Genomic DNA, 8137 nt, shown 5'->3' on the forward strand with positions numbered 1-8137 from the left:
GTTTTTTATGATTACCCCAAGCTTATCGGTGTTGTTCTCTTATTCAAATTATAAATGATATAACTAAACAAATTAATAATTAATTAGGCGAGACTGTGCGCTTGAAATTGGCATTGCATCATCCTATGCAGAGCAGTGAATTATTACTGCTCATTTATTGTCTATTGAACATAAAACAGCAGGACAAAAAACATAGCTGATGACTAAAAGAATGATTTCATGACTCTAGACATTACTTTGTGAAGATGATACAGTGACATAATTAGTTTTTTAGCCATATCAAAACCGTAGCTAGGTATACAAAGACCCCTGGTGGTTAAAGTGTTTTATCTAAACATTTTTTAACAACAGGAGATTGATTGTAAATAACACCATTTTAGTCAATGACTGAGAGACTTGGATATTTAATTGAAAATCTGTTACGTACTTTTGAAAAGCAGCCATGGGTAAATTTTACCCCGTGGCGGTTCTAGTGTTAAGATCTCGTTAACTGAGAAACTCCTTGGGATATTTGTTAAATTTGAAGGCTGTTTCAAACACTTCTCTTTTAATGTGTGTATGGTAAGACTTTGTGTCTGAGCTTGGCTATGATTTCATCTCTCCATGAAGATTACTCTGGGCAAGGTGTTGACCAGTTACAGAAAGTGATTGACACCATCACATCAAACCCAGAAGACCGGAGGATCATCATGTGCGCGTGGAACCCCAAAGGTCTCAGTCACATTTATAACCCTCCAGCAGTGTTACTTTACTGTTATTTATATTTGTGACCCTGGAGCACAAAACCAGTCATAAGAGACGATTGAGATTTCTAAGATGAATAAATATTAAATAAGCTTTCCATTGATGTATTAGGTGTGTGTTAGGATAACACAATATTTGACCAAGATACAATTATTTGAAAATCTGGAATCTGAGGGTGCAAAAAAATCTAAATATTGAGAAAATCGCCTTTAAAGTTGTTCAAATTAAGTTCTTAGCAATGCATATTACTAATCAAAAATTAAGTTTTGATATTTACTGTAGGAAATTTACAAAATATCTTCATGGAACATGATCTTTACTTAATATCCTAATGATTTTTGGCATAAAAGAAAAATCTATAATTTTGACCCATACAATGTATTTTTGGCTATTGCTTCAAATATACCCCAGCGACTTAAGACTGCTTCTGTGCTCCAGGGTCACATATTTCATAATTCTATTCCATAAGTGTCATATAGTTGCATTTTAACAATTAGTATTAATCTGTATTGAATCTAATGAACCTGTATTGACAGAAAACATTTTGCTGCGAAAGACCAGAATGTATTTTGCTTTTAGGTACACACATTTTTTTTTTTACAGCTGCCAAAAAAAAAAAAATAATAAAATAAATAAAAACTTTCTCTGGTGGCAATGTTTATAGTATTTATGCAAATGTTCACCCCTTTGTAGTGTCACTCATGCTGTGAATAGTAAAATATGAAAAATCCTTTGGTATGTCACATCACAAAGTAAAAACTAAATCACACAAGCTCTCAGTTGCTTGAAAGATTTTCACTAACTTTGTGAGGACTGACACACAAAAGGCTTTCTTTCTTGGTAACATGTCCATGAGCTACTTTCCCTCCCCAAACAACATCCACATTTCTGTTTTAAATGTATATGAATATATAAAGCAAAGCATCTTAGATCCAGTAAGTGGTCACCATTTTAAGCACCTTTTGTCTTCACTGCTTTTAAACTGTCCTGCAGTATGACAAATTATTTTTTTTTATGAATACAAAAATAATACAATTAATTTCTATTCTAAAGAACAGAAATACACAGAGTATAGCATGTCACACCGCAGGACATCCAATTGTATTTCATGTCACCTATCCTTCTACAAATATGTATAATACACAGTAAGGAAAAAGCATATGCTTCAAACCATGTTTGTGTATATATACGGCCTACAAACACACAAAGGACATTACAAGCATATATGAGAGTCAGCACTGTATTAGTCAGCTGTGTGGCAAAAATCTTAGAGCAGTGTGTTTCAGAGTAAAGCTCACAGATAGTATTACACAGTCAGTTCCAATTCAGACTCAAATTAATTGGTCATTAAGTTTGAAAGAATCAAGAGAGAGCAGCCACACCAACATCACACACAACAGAGATTAGAAATGGAACGGCAAAACATTATTTGGATACGTACAACCAGCATGTCAGAGCTCCTCCATAATAAACACCCAACAACTTTCAGGACATTATAACATGTGACATCCGTGAGTGAACAGCTTACCTATTCCAGGTGTGAGCTTGAGATCCGGGTGCAGTCTGCTGGGTCTGCTGTGGCTGTTGTTCTCTGACAGAACCTGAAAGAGCACAGGCAGACAACGATAACTGCTTAACAAAACTTCAACCTTTATTCATCAAGGTATATTCCAGACAGACAGATGTTAATAAGCAGCACTGTAAATATGTGAGTTCACAAAAAAAAAAAAAAAAAAAACAGCATGAAGGAACAGAAATGGACCATGCGTTAAGCATTGCCACACAGACTCCATTCCATATCAGAAACAGGAAATGAGATCAGGAATGCAGAAGGGTATGCATTCAAACATGGCAACAGTTTATAGAGTATTACTGAACAAATCATATTTCATATGCATTCGCATTCATGTAAAACCCAACAGAGCAGGGAACAGCCCGGTTATTCTTCTCTGTTAAAAATGTTCATTTCAGTTTCATGCAAAACTATCTACTTTGGGGGGGAAAAATAGGTTATTCTTGGCACAGGAAGAGGGTTACTGGACAATAAACAGCTCGGAGGTCTCTATGCCATCCTTCATGTCTGAACAGGTTTTACCTGAGGCCTACATCAGTCTTGGTTTCCCATAAACCCTGGCAGATCAAGTCACAGATTCAGCCAAGTTCTCAACTAAAAGGATTGTCAGTGAAGACAGTGGCAACAAGAATACACTCAAGGCACACATAAAAGCTGTCTTAATGTCATAAAAGTCAAAGCCAATGTCATAATGTCAAAGCAATTTCAATCTATCTGAAAGATTTTGTTTACAAGATAACACACTTCACAAAAAAATATTGTATGTAATTTTTTCTGGTTGTCTACAGTTCAAGTGCTGAACTATCTACAGTTACTCTCATAAGACTCTTGAGGGGAATTGATTGTAGATCTACTAAAAAAGCACACCGTTTCAAGTGACTGAAATGTGCTTTGATATATTTTTTTCTTAAATAACAAAGACATTTTTAAATGTGACTAAAGTGTCTAAATTCTCTTTGGGGCCACTATATTTAGTTGAAAACTTAAGTTAATCTGTGCCACATCTTCAACTGTGTAAGTACTTGACCGAGGTTCCCACTTTGTTATAATGTTGGGTTGCACTTTATTTTAAGGTGTCTTTGTTACAGTGTAATTATACATATAATAGTAATTAACTACATGTACTTACTATATGGTTAGGGTTAGGATTAGGGTTAGGATTAGGGTTTGGATTGGGGTTACTTGCATGTAATTATGCATAATTAATTGTTATTATAATAGTAAGTACATGTAACAAGGACACCTTAAAATAACGTGTTACCTAATGTTGTGTAAAAATGGCAGGAAAACTGACATGGAACAACCCAACCAAGCAATAATATCTTGCAAAACAAAGACACAAGCATAATTATAACATGTGGGTTATAATTATTGTAAAACATAAAAAACAGTGATGCTCACTAAATGGTTAACCACCATAAAAAACGTCTTTGATTTATTCTCTTGCTAAGAGCTTCCTAATGAACTGTGAAAACAAGAAATGAAGATCTGGCTGAGGACAGGGACCAATGAATATTAAAAGGTCCCAAAGCAGAAGCAAACTTCTGTCCTGGAAGAGATGAGTGACAGGCACAATCCACCCGATGCATACATGATATCAATGACACATATCCCACAGCAGCCCACAGGTCAAATCAAGTTGTCACTGAGATGGAGCAGGATGCAAAGGACAGCTAATGGCACAGCATATGAATGAAAAGAGTTGAGTTAGCAGACTAAACATGGATAAAAGACAGCAGATCGGTGAAGAGAGAACAATAAAATACTGAAAAGTTATCATGACATTTTCAGTTTATGGTCTGAAGGAGCAGCAAAGACCAAAAGTATCTTTTCATAACAAAGAAGTAATTGTAATACATACAAATCTACATGGTATGACATTCAGGTTAGATTCAATCAGTCTCATAAATAATAATAGTAAGTAAGTAGTATAGATAAATAACTCACAAATTTTGTAAAAAATAATTTAAAACAGAATATAACGTCAACCTGAAATGGCATTTGCAGCCCATTTTACTTTCTTAAAATTATGTATTTCTGAGGACATTCAACGAGAAAAAAAGTGTGGGGCAAGACTTGAGTTCATCCATCAGGATACACTAATACTAAATGTAATGAACTATTTATCAACAATTAACTATTGGCAAGAATGCCGATACAAAGACTGAACCGCCTATAACAATATCTAAAAATATATATATATATATATATATATTTTATTTTTATTTTTTATTTTTTTGCAAATTTCAAAACTGAGAAACCATTGGTCTGTAAAAACAAAGCCTGGGTGTTCAGTGTTGTGACATTATTGGATATTTTTGTCTAAATAAGGAACTACCAAATTTAGTAGTAATCACAGTCAATGGAGATATTTTAAAGAAGTTAGTTTAGCACAAAAACATGATTTATGTGGAACATGAAGATCATCTTCTTTAAAAACATTGTAACTAGACCAAAACTGGTAAAACTAACTGAAACGCTGACTTTCCAGAACACAAACCAGTGCATTAAATATCAACAAACACATGATGAATGAGGTAACAGTGCTCTCTTTTAATTCATCTGCTTATTAGATGTCCTTGCTGACCGCCTCCAAGATCTCGAGTGTGAATGAACAATACGTTAGAGGTTGGTGTGAAGAATGAATTAAATTGGTAAAAACCTGTTGCCATGAGCCAAAAATACTGGATGTGAAAGCCAGTGATTTGGGGGAGACTGGGGAGGAAGTTATTTGGTCCCCTGATCTGCGTCTTCGACGCCCAGTACCCACACCACAGGTGTAATGAATCCAGGTACCTATAGAGTCAGGGCTAGACACACTCAGGGGGCTCTCTTCCTGGAAGTGAGACAGGGGGCAGAAACAGCACAGTCATGCAACGTTAACAACAGTCCGGCGTCGAGTCCACCAACATTCACTACCAAGGCCTTTGGCTCAACAGAAGACAAACACAGCGAAGTGTGCTCATACTTTGCCAGCAGGCATCTTGAGAAAGTCTTTCTGCAATGGGGACTAAAAAAAGAAAACAAATAAGAGACGGTGGCAGTTTTTCAAATAATACACATTTGTGGGTGAGAAAAGCTTTGAACTGAAATATGAAAAACATGCTTTTGCGCCCAAGGTATTACATAGACACTACAAGTCTGCTAGCTGAGCTGAATGAAAACTGAATGCTTGAAACAATATCGTGTGACATTAATATAGCAGGATGTTTTAATTTTCATGTCACACTGTACAATAATTCCAACATGTCATAGAATGAGAACAAGATGCGTTAAAATTTTAGGCGAACTATTACTTTTATTGATATTCTTTTTTTTTTTTTTATATAATTTGTGTTCAAAAGGTTTGGAACGGCATGAGACAGAATGATGACGGAACTTTCATTTTTGGATAAAATAGTCCTTCAATTTAATTTTTAAGTTCACAAGTTTCTAAGCTCTGATCCACCAATACATTGCATTGTACCTTCTGTATTTTAAACTCGATTTTGATCAAATCCATCACTTTTCAACTTTCTTTTTTACCTCTCATTAAATAAGGGATAAATCATGGCTAGGTATTCATAAAATGATTATAATGCACGACATGGAGTTAAAGATCCACCTGACAAATTACATTTAAGTCATAGCTCCTGAATGCTTCTGTGTGCGTGAGTGACTGTCTGTGTCCCTGTGCTTCATTGAAGGCAGTGCATTAATTTAGAACGGTGATTAAAATGACTGGAACTACTGTTCTAACATTCCAGCCAATCAGATAAACCTAAACTAGGCTAAACTAATAAACCTAAAAAAGAAAACAATCATCTTTTTTTTTTTTTTATCCACAGTGCAACACTGTGGATTTCACTGTAACTTCGAGTGATATGGAGCTATAAAAAAAAATCATGAAAATTACAGTTTGTAAAGTTTAAGGACAAAATCATCACTGTTATTATATTTTAAACTATAATGCAATATGTAATTCTATAATTGTACAACATACCCAGAGCAACAACGTGCTATTTTGCTCCCATTTTGAGTAATTGTAGATACTTTAAAATTAAATGCATGAAAAAACTGAAGAAACCAAAATATAGAAATGTCAAACTGATTGCTAAAAACAAAATCCAAATGGAAAGAATTGAAAGTGAAAAGAAGGCTTTGGCATATTAAAAGTTAAAGCCATGTAAAAGCATATTCGCATTAATAGAGATAGTGTTGAAATTGATGGAAACTGCAAGCACTTGTTCATAGCAATGCATAATGTGAATGTCACAGCAATGGAAAAAGATGTTTTTAAAAAATATGATTCAAGCTACGCACAGCACATTCACTACCGGTGAAAAGTTTGGAAACACTGAATTTGTTTTTTGTGATCTCAAAAATCTTTGAATTTAAAAGCTTATGCTTAAATTCTTGAAATCAGTTTTGTATACAAACAAATTTGATCATATGAATGTGCTCATTTACAATAAGGTCTTAGTTGTTAACATTAGTTAATATGAACTAACAATTAACAATACTTTTATAGAATTAATATTCATTTCAATTTTAACTAATACATTTTTTTAAATCAAAAGTTGTATCTGTTAACATTAGTAACTGCACTATGAACTAACATGAAAAAGCAATGAACACCTGTATTTTTTACCTGTATTATTCTTTACACCTGTACTAACTACTACAAAAAATATATGGCTCATTGTTAATTCCTGTTAGCTAATGCATTAACCAATGTTAACTACTGAAACATCACTGTAAAGTGTTACTACTACATTTCTTAAACGTAATATTTTAATTAGTATTATTTAAAATAGTCTGGCATACTTGGTAACTGAGTCTGTGCAGCATGTCTCTAATGAAGCTTCATTCTTTCATTCATTAAAAAAATAGATATATACAAATATACACACACACACACACACACCTACCTATGCTGTCGGACTTGCACTACATAGAGAGCATTCTTTCATTTAAATTTGCAGTAAAAATGTGAAGTCTATGTAAATAAGCCTTAACTCCTAAATTCATGACTGTGAGACTGTCCCTGTCAAAGCTCAGACTCTATTTGTGCAGAATACACATATGCAGCATCTATATTTGTACATATATGTAAAAGAATGCTCAACACTAATATCAGAGAAGAATAGTAATTAACTGTGAATTACTTCATTTGATTCATATAACAAAGGTGTTTTCAGACAACATACTGTGTAAGAACTTACTTCCACAGAGCCAATCTTTTTGGAGCGGGGAAGAGGGGACTTCCTGTGGATGTAGATGGGATCGGACACCATGGGGCGGAACATCATATGAGCTCGATCCGGCTCGTCACGTTTAGCACCACCGGCCTCCTCATCACTGTCATTATGGGGTTTCTTCTTGGAGCCTTCATTCTGAGACACATTCAACATTTAAAGGGTTAGTTCACCCAAAAATGAAAATTAGGCTATGTTTTACTCACCCCAGAGCCATCCTAGGTGTATATGACTTTCTTCTTTCAGACGAATCCAGTTGGAGTTATATTAAAAATTGTCCTGGCTATTCCAAGCTCTATCATTGCAGTCAGCGGGTGTTGCAGTGCTTCAGTCCAAAAGAAGTGAAATAAAAAGCGCCCATCCATAATAAAAAGTGTCTCACACGGCTCCGGGGAGTGAACAAAGTTCTCCTGTAGCGAATCGATGCGTTTTTGTAAGAAAAATATCCATATTCAAAACATAATAATCACTTTAATGTAGCTTGTGCCAATAGTCCTACACGAAAGCAGCTCCAGGCGGATGACGCATGAGGTCAGCTTTGCGCATGCGCCGCTCAGAAGTGACGAACGTGGAAGCGCAGGGG

At 34.9% G+C, this 8137-nt stretch overlaps 1 pseudogene; it reads right to left on the reverse strand.

The window, feature by feature from the left end:
• LOC107740789 (inositol hexakisphosphate and diphosphoinositol-pentakisphosphate kinase 2-like) overlaps positions 1-8137 on the reverse strand; it is a 47058-nt pseudogene that overhangs the window by 13750 nt on the left and 25171 nt on the right.

Source organism: Sinocyclocheilus rhinocerous, unplaced genomic scaffold (genome assembly GCF_001515625.1).
Source record: "Sinocyclocheilus rhinocerous isolate Xijiao unplaced genomic scaffold, SAMN03320098_v1.1 scaffold1097, whole genome shotgun sequence".
Lineage (NCBI taxonomy): Eukaryota > Metazoa > Chordata > Actinopteri > Cypriniformes > Cyprinidae > Sinocyclocheilus > Sinocyclocheilus rhinocerous.